Source organism: Arachis hypogaea, chromosome 4, assembly GCF_003086295.3.
Source record: "Arachis hypogaea cultivar Tifrunner chromosome 4, arahy.Tifrunner.gnm2.J5K5, whole genome shotgun sequence".
Lineage (NCBI taxonomy): Eukaryota > Viridiplantae > Streptophyta > Magnoliopsida > Fabales > Fabaceae > Arachis > Arachis hypogaea.
The window spans coordinates 114,471,080-114,481,157 of record NC_092039.1 but is presented as its reverse complement, the minus strand read 5'-3'; positions in this window follow the sequence as shown (position 1 = coordinate 114,481,157).

Here is a 10,078-nt window from a genome sequence, read left to right as displayed (position 1 = left end):
ACCCGACTGCTGTGGTCCGAAGGCTTAATGAGGATGGTTCAGATCACGCACCGATTTTACCAGATTCTAATCCACCGTTAGAGAGATCAAAATGGAGATTTAAATTTCAGGAGCGCTGGTGCTGGAATGAAGAAGTAAAATCCATAGTCATGGAGGCATAGGGGTCGGTGTTTGAGGACTCTCTTATGTTTGTTTTGGTTCAAAAGCTAAAATTGTGCAAGCACTCTTTGGTCCATTGGCAACAAACTCTAGAGCTAATTCTCAAAAGCAAATTTAAGAACTTAAAGAGGATCTGAAAAATCTTAGAAATGAAGGTATTTTTGGGGGAGAACAGATCACGGCTTTGGAAAAGAAACTGAAGGAAGCATATCTCAATGAAGAGAGCTATTGAAGGGAGAAGGCAAGAATTAAGTAGCTAAAAGAAGGTGACCACAACACAAAATTCTTTCATCAATTTGCGAGAATAAGGTGTCGGGGGAATAAAATTTGGAGTTTGGAGGCTGATGACGATGTTATAGCAGCCACAAATATAGAGATTGCGGGAGTGGCGAAATCCTATTTTAGGAAGATCTTTACGACCTCAGCTATAGAGGATCCGAGCCAAGTCTTTGAAGACTTTGAGTCAAAGGTTACAACAACTATGAACCGTAATCTTCTTCACCCAGTTACAAAGGAAGAAGTGAAGAGAGATACATTTAGTATCCATTCCCAGAATGTCCCTGAGATGATGGATTCACTGCAAAGTTCTTTTACGTTTTTTGGGACATTATAGAAGGAGATGTATTTGCAGTAGTAAAAAGTTTTTTATCGGGAGGTCGAATGCTAAAGTGCTTCAACCACACTCAGATCTGCCTTATTCCTAAAGTCCCTGACGCACATGTTATGTATAAAATTATTTCAAAAATTTTGGTTCATAGACTACAAGCCATAATGAATTATCTCGTGAGTCCAAATCAGAGTATTTTCCTAAAAAGGAGGTTAATTTCGGACAATATTCTAATCGCCCATGAATATATACATTATTTGAAGACAAAGAGATCTGATATTGAAGCAGAAATGGCTCTTAAACTGGATATGAGTAAAGCCTGCGACAGGATGGAATGGCAATTTTCGTGGTTTATGATGGAAAAATTAGGGTTTGATGTAAGGTGGATAAGGTGGATTCAGGAAGTTGTGATGACTGTTTCTTACTCTGTTATTGTGAAAGGATAACTGTATGGCTACTTCTGGCCAACCAGAGGCATCCGATAGGGTGACCCTCTATCTCCATATCTTTTTCTCTTTTATGCAGAAGGTCTATCCTTTTTGCTACATAAGGCAAAACAAAATGGAATCATTTAGGGTGTTCAGATTTGCAAGCGTTCCCCTAAAATTAACCACCTTCTCTTTGCTAACAATTCCATATTATTCTGCAAGGCTTCTCCCTATATTTGTGAGCGTATTTTGGAACTGTTGGATGAATATGAAAGATATAGTTGGTAGAAGATAAACTTGAGTAAGTCGTATGTGTTTTTCATCAATAATACTCCACAAGATCGCAGAATTATGCTTGCTGACCTGCTGAATATCACTTATATTGGTCCACAGGACAAATATTTAGGCCTACCATCTATTGTTCAAAGATAAAAAAGGCAATTTTTGTGCTATTAAGGATAAGGTGCAGAAGGTGGAGGGCTGGAAACAGAAGCTGCTCTCCTTCGGTGGGTGTCACGTACTAATAAAGGCAGTGGGTGAAGCAATACCCATCTATACACTGTCGTGCTTTAAACTCTCTGATCCTTAATCCATGAGATCCATGGAATTCTAAGACAATTTAGGTGGGGACAGAAGGGAGACAAAAGAAAGACTTCCTGGGTGAGTTGGAATACTATGTCAAGACCCAAGAGGGATGGAAGATTGGGTTTACTTGGGTGTTCAAAATTTGGCCTTACTAGAAAAACAATGCTGGCGACTCGCAACTCAACCTAACTCGCTAATTGCTCAAGTTCTAAAAGGCAAGTATTACAGATACAAAGATATTATGAATGCAGAAAGTGGGAACTCACCTTCGTGGGGTTGGAAGAGTATGCTGGAGGGTTGAAAGGTCACTGAGAAAGGTCTTATCTGGTGCGTTGGAACTAGTCAGTCTGTGAACATCTTTTTCGGTCCATGGGTTCCTTCCCCTCAACAATTTTCACCTCTCTTGCGACTGAATGCTTTCTCGACAAACCAAGCAGTAATCAGAGTCAGTGACCTGTTAACCCCCAGTAAACAATGCAATCAACATATCATTCAAAGCATATTTCCAGCCCAAATTAGCAACCAGGTTTTACTAACCAAAATTATTGATGGTAATGATAAACTTGCATGGATGTTTCATAAATTTGGTAAATATGAAGTCTCCTCCGGGTACTAAGTAGCTTATTAATTCAGTCATCCCCCTCTGGACCTCATCCCAAACCTCAAACAGAGGAAAAATACCTGGGTGAACTTATGGAAATTGAAGCTCCCCCCCCCCCAAAAATTGGCATCTTCCTATGGCGAGCCTTGCATGAGCGCCTTTTGGTTATAGAGATTTGAGACTTGCCCAAGGTGTAGCATTGCTGCGGAATTGATCATACACGGTCTTTTATCCTGTGTTCATGAAAAACAAGTATAGTTGAGAAGTCCGTTCAGTGGTATGGACCATCGGGAAGAAGCAGAATTTTTCTACCAGTGTTGGGAGCAGAAGCGTACTCACCTGAACCAGCATGAGATGGAGATGGCGAGTCCGTTGGCATTGAGCGTGTACTGCTGGTCCATTTGGTGTGCCCATAATGAAACCATTTTTTAACAAAGAATCAGCCCCCCAGAAGAAGTTGATAAAGCTATGAGAAAACTCTTGTGGTTCCTTTCTTCAGATGTGTCTTCTCCAGGTTACCAATTCTTGACTTAGGGATTTTTTTTCTCACTTAATTGATATTATGTTTCTTGCTCACTACTGGAGCCTTGGGATTTTCCTTTCTTGTCTGAATTACTATAGTCACATTTAGACATTTTATTTTTTTCAATTTAAATTGAATAATATCCTTACCTTTGATAAAAAAACTGTCTTTAAATTGAAAAACGTGAATCTCTATTTTTCTCTTAATAAATTGCCATTTTAACAACATTGATGTGTATTGTTAAATGTCAACAAGGAGAATCCACATAAAATCCACTCCACTCTTGCTGAGACTCAAAATTTCCATCTCCCCTTTTTTCTTCTCCATCAACACTTCATTCTAAGAAGCTATTGCCATCGGAGACTCCTTTACTGCATGTTGCATGATGCCGAGACTGAGCCTCACACTCGACATTGCCATGCAAGGCCATCACCGTGCCTCTCCTGATTTGAAAAATCTGAGTATCATCTTTGTAGGTGACCTCTAATTCGCCTAAGAAGTTTCTTTGCTCCGACAATATTGTGACACCGCTCCTCTCCTCTGGCGGTGATTTTTCATGTGCAGTTAATGTCATGACGACCACTCCCGTGAGGGGAGAGAGAGAGAGAGAGAGAGAGAGAGAGAGAGAGAGAGAGAGAGATAGATGGTACGGTGATGGTTATGTGGCCACGTGGGAGCGAAGGTGAGGGTGAGGCAGCAAAGTGGAGTGGTTAGTAAGCGTGAAGGTGGAGAATGGATGATGATGGATCACAGGTATGAAGAAGACAATAATGAGTTGAATGAGGTGATGGAAATGGGTAAGGGCGTGGTGCGGTTAATGATGGAGACAAAAACAAGATGATGGTTGTGGTGGTCGTGGTGGTTGTGGTAGTGGGTGAAGATACTGTGGTGTTGATGACAGAGACAAAGTAGTGGTGATGGTTTTGGTAATGGTAGTTTACTTGGAGACTCACGTTTTTCACTTTAAGGGATGTAGTTGATCATTTATAAAAGCCAGAGATTTAATTGATGCATGATTTGAATTTTGGAGATCAAATTCGGTATTTACTCTATAATTAGATATGATGTTCATTTGAGTACGAAGGATTAGACAAGATTTTTAATATATGTGCATGAAGCTAAAAAGTTAACCTTGAAAATGGTTCCTAAAATTGGCGTCATACACCAAAATTATTTCTGATATTTTAATTGCACTAATTATATCCTTGAAATTGACAAAAGTGTACCATGTTAGTTTCTGATCCATTTTCCATTAACAACGTGTTAGCGTGACTTGATTATGTGGACTGTTACTAACACTTTATGGTTTGACCACGTGGCATATGCTGACATGGACGGTTGTACCACGTGTTGCAACTGTTGAGTTAAGAAATTAACCAAATTATTTAGTGATGACAAACATTATTTTTTGGCAAAATAAATAATTAGTGTTGATTAATTATATTTGCATATTACTAATTATTTATTGTTGCAGGCCAAATCCAATTCCATAGCCCAAATGGAATGAAAAGCAAATAGAAAAGAATGGTGGGCTGAAAACAAAATAGAAGCCCAAGGAAAAGAAAAGAAAGAAGTCAGATGGGTTGCTCAAATGAATACCCGAACCAAACCCAGCTTAATTTCAATTTTCTCCATCTTGCTCCAACCAAAGCAACATTCCCCTTTCTTTTGTCATAGTCAAATCAGAGCTTCAGAAAAGTAAAAAAGAGAAAGAGAGAGAGAGCTTCCTTCCTAAGCAAATCACCAAAGAAGCAAGAAAGAGAAATTAAGCTTGAGGGGCAGATGTCATTTCAACAAGTTCAAACCAAATCTAGCTCAAGAAGAGGTTAAAGGTAACCCATTTCCTCTTGCATGCATAAAAGTTTCTTCTCTTCTTCCCAATACTCTGCTCGATCCAAAATGGGATACAAAGAAAAGTTGATCTCTATTTTTCACTGCTACAAATCCACGGTCACAAGAGATTCTTGGGGACCAAGTTGCATTTCTATGGTTCAGATTTGGTTGACCATTGGAAGACAATTTCGGTTACTCCGTCATGGCTTTCGGTCAAGTTGGAGAAGTCAGAAGCAAAGTTTCTACTCTAAGGTTTAATGAGAAAAAGTGAATCTATGGGTTGGTGAAGCTCAAGGCGCAAGGTGTTGACCTTGGAAGAAGAACCTAGCAACATGCAAGGAGATAAAAGAGGTTTGCTATTCATTCAGAAACCAAGGAGAGATAACCAGAGTATTAAGGTTTTGTTCTGAGAATTGTTCTTTGAAAAAATTCAACTAACTGGACAGTGTAACCTAATCAAAGGTGCATTCCGCCAGTATGAAGAACTGAATCAGAGGCTTGCTAATCTGGTTTTTTGCATAGCACAGAGGTTGTTGATGAAGTCAATCTCCTTCATGTTTTACTGATTGTAATGTGTTTTCTATGTTTATCTTTCTGTAATTTCTTGTGAGAAAAGGCATTGTGAGAAAGCTCAAGTAAAAGCCATGAGTGGAAAAAGGTTGAGTGATACACTTGAGAGAAAAGCCTAGAGTTATTTTCTGATTTCTTTAGGTTGGTTAAGTGTCTTGCATCTTGTACCTGTTAGGTATCACTTTCTTAGTTGGGTTAGCACTAAGAGTGAATAGTTAGGTGTTAGCATAACCAATGTCAAGTTAGGTTAGAACTTGAGTGTGAAATTGGTGTATGTAATACTTTTAACTATAGTGGAAATTTCTCCATTGTTGTGGAGGAGACTGAACGTAGGTTGCATAGCACAAGGCGACCGAACCAGGATATATGCTGGTGTTAGCTTTTCTCTTCTCTGCTGTGTTCTGTTTTCTGATATTCATGAGACAAAAATAAATTGTCTCATAAATTTCTGCTGCCGAGTACAAACATAATCAGAATAGAAAGTTTTGATTTAAAAGGTTATAACAGCAACTTAAAAGGAAGGCATAGATTCAACCCCCCTTCTCTAAGCCTACCACAACCTTCAGCAACATATTGCAATATTATTCCACGTATAATCCAATATGTCATCATTGTAGAAGTACTAAATTGGTCACTGACTTTACATTAAGTGACTCAGTTTCGTCCATGAAATTAAATGTCGTGTACCAAATTAGTCAATTCACTAGTTTTTTTCTATTTTTTTAAAATTTAAAATTCTCAATATCGTTGGATGCACTAATTTTTTATTTTATTTTTCACATGACATTTAAATATAAATGCTTTTGATAAATATTTTAAGATTTTAGTTTTAATCATACAATTTTTTTCATAATAATTTAGTACTGATAATTATGCAACGTTAGGTAACTTTCTACAATAAATGAAGAAATTACACACTCCCTGTAGATAAGATAATCAACTTAAATGACTCTCTCTATAAATACACCAACAAATTAAGGTATTTCTCAACTCAATTCTTACATAAATAAGTTTAAACTCTCTGTCTTGCCGACTTAGACATCAGAATCCCTTGTAAGTTTCTCTAAATATCATCTTGGAACTAATATGAAGGCACTTTAAATACTTTCAGTGCCATCTCAATCCTCTTTCATCTAACCTATTTACGCATAACAAATTTTAGGTATGCCTCATAATAATAATTATATTATGCAATAAAAAAATTATATGGTTGATTTAAAAAATAAATTTTTTAAGTCCAGTAAACATATATTCCACAGGAACCAAAGAAAATAAAAAATTGTATTTTTATTCTTAATTTTTTGTTAAAAATACACGTGTTTTTAGACGAAAATAAAAAAAACATGTTTAATTAATCATATTATTCTTTTTTAAAATAACATACTTATATATTATAAAATTTATTATTGTAAAAAAATTATATAATTAAAAATAAAATCTTAAAAATATTTTATAAAAGTTGTATTTAGACGACATATGAAAAAATAAAATTGAAATAGTGCATTTAAAAATATTGAGAATTTTGAAGTTACAAAAAAGAAATAGAAAAAATTAGAATTCAGTGTACGGCATTCAATTTCAATGATTAAAATGAGTCACTTAATACAAAATTAAAAACCAATTTAGTGCATCTATAATGATAACATAGCGGATAACATGTGCACAAAACATATTCTGACACGTGGCACAAGTGTCCACGTCAATATGTCATGTGTCACTAATGGACCCGTCATTATATCATTATACGTAGTCAAATCATAAAATTATACGTGTCACTAACGGTTTCTATCATCAAGCCACATAAACACACCATCAATAAAAAATGAATCAATGACTAACGTGGTATACCTTTATCAATTTTAAAAATATAATTTTTATAAACGATTTTAGTGTACGATGCCAATCTCAAAAATTACTTTAGAACTTAACTCTGTTTGCTAGAGTGCTTGTAAAAATATTTTAACATTCAAGTTATAACGTAATTAAAGTCATGTATAAAGTTTACAGAAATTATATCATACCTAAAATAGTTTTAATATTTTTGCATATTTCAGTGAGATGATTAGGACTTGATTATTGATTCTTGTAGTATAGAGAATCATGATGGAATACAAGGTTTATATTAAAAAGAAAAAATTGGTCATAAAAATGAAACACTTCTTATTTTTGTGAAATTTGTCTCTAATTTATATGTTATAACGGGCTATAATCGATAATAAAATTAGATTTTAAATATTTTTTTATTTATAAGACGTTTATAAAATATTATGATTAATCTTATTACTGCAATTAATAAATACTGATAACTAGTCATGTAAAAAAAATACAATAATTTACTTTCATTTCTTTATAAAGGAATTTCAGAAGAATGAAAAGGGATAGGTTTTTATTTGAAAAATAATATCACATAAAATTCACATATAAACTTTTTTGAATATCAAAATGTCTTTTTGTAGTATCTATTTCTATATTTTTAGACATTTTATACTCATTTTATAGAAAAAAAATGTATCATAACATTGCATAAGACGAAATTATACCTTAAGTTTATTTACAAAAGAACAATCTCCATTCACCATTAAAAAAGTTTGTGTCTCTAAAAATATGTTATGTATCTACTAAAAATTAATTATTAAATTAAAAATTTAGTTAATATGTGTTATAAGGATTTTAAATTAATTATTAAATTAAAAATTAATGAGTTTACTATTAATAGAAGATTTTAAATCTTTTCATTTAATAGATACAAAATAAATATATTGAAAATTTAAATTTTTTGTATTTCTAATAAAAACTTGTTCAATTTGTAATCTTAATATATATCTTCAAGACACAAGATACACAAATCCTTTAATTAATTATTATCAGTATGGAATAATATATAAATAAAGAAAAAATAACTATTTGTATTCATGAATTTTATGAACGCTGACAAAAGTACCCGTCAAAGAAGGAAACTAATGTTGTACTCATGAAAGATAGACTCTGTACGACAAAAGTATCCAAACCCTAATTTTTTGTTAACATTTTAATAGAATTTTCAAATTACCCTCACCTTTTATCTTCAACCTTAACTCTAAGCCCTCTCTTCTTCCCTAAATCCCATCGTCTCCATCCCCTCCGCCCTCCAGAAACAGCCCCTTCGTCACTACCCCCGCCACTTCATCGTCGAACCCTCACCAACCCACCCTCAACCACCGCCTTTGAAATCACCGCAATTCCCTTTTCCTTCGGCCCTGACGTCGTTAAAGATCTGTTGTTGTTAGTGTCTCCGGCACGTCCTCGAGTCTCACCCCTTTAGTTCGCTCCTAAGTTCTTTGAGAGGCTTGGTGTTAAGGTTTGCTCAAAAGGGAGGACTTGCAAGATGATGACCTGGACAATGACGACTTCGACGTCGTTGTTCCCATGACTCATTCCATAAGCATCAATGACCACACTTATACATGATCCCAAACCTCATCTTCTACTTCCTCGGTGATTACTGTTGTTCCTCAAACCTTGCCCTGGCCAAAGGATCTCTCCTTCCATGGTCAAAACTGATATGGCTCCGTTGAACGATGTTTGCCATCTCCAATGGACCACGCCAGTAGGAACTCTTTCTTCTCCTCCTCCTACAAAGGCCTTGATGAACGCAAACTTCGAGTCAAAGTCCTAATCATTGATTCTGTCCCCATCTCCAATCCCTATCTTCGCATGCGAAGGTAATTCTCATTCTCATTCCAATACTTGTACAATAGATTTGAATTAATTGTGCCTTAGATTTAAGCCTTGTATTGTTATTTTTGGAGGGGTTGTCTGTGGAGGCTGAGGAGACTGTATCTGGAGATGTTAGAATTTGGAAGAAAGCGATGGTGCAGAGTTGAGATTGAAGATAAAAGGTGGAGGTAATTTCACAATTCCATTAAAAAGTTAACAAAAAATTAAGGTTTGGATACTTTTGTTGTACAAAATCTATCTTTTATAGATATAATGTTAGTTTTCTTCTTTAATGAATACTTTTGTCAGCATTTATGAATTTTTTGGATATAAATAGTTTTTTTCATAAATAAATATATAATGATTGGTTGATGACTCATTTTTACAAGTAGTTTTAACCACATTGTATTTCCATGAAAAAAGTTGCTGAAATTTAAATGTTCTGTAGTATTAATAAAAGTTAGGACATGTCAAATTCTTGCAGGATTGCTGAATGTTATGTTGGACGTTGTACCTAGTACTTTCATTTTTTGCTTATCAATTAACATGTCTCGCTTTGTACCTAAACAGATATCATAAATTTTCTTAAAAGAAAGAAGTACTAGAAGTCTAGAAGAGTTTTCACTAACGTATATTAATTTTTCTTTACTAAAGAAAAAGAATAATAATCATATATAGCACTGGTGTTTTAGATCGCTTTTTAATTTTGAAATGGGAGAAGAGATGGTACAATCCAACGTTATTGGAACTTACGGTGTTTGACGCATCTGTGATGTTGGTACCAAAAAAATTAGATAATCCGATTGAGATATACAAATTGAACCGTCTTATTTGAGTTGTATCTTCCACGTGGCAGCCATGCAACACCCCACCTCACCCGTGTTATATCTCCTCCGGCACTCTCTCTTAGGACCGTTAAAATGGGCTAAATCCATCGGGCCAGCCTGTTTACCCATTTAAATGGGCGGGCTTTGCCTCTAAAATTAAGCTCGTTTAAATTTTGGGCTAAACGGGCTTAGCCTGATTAACCCGAAAAAAATGACGGGTTAAACAGGCTAGCCCGCGGGCTAAACGGG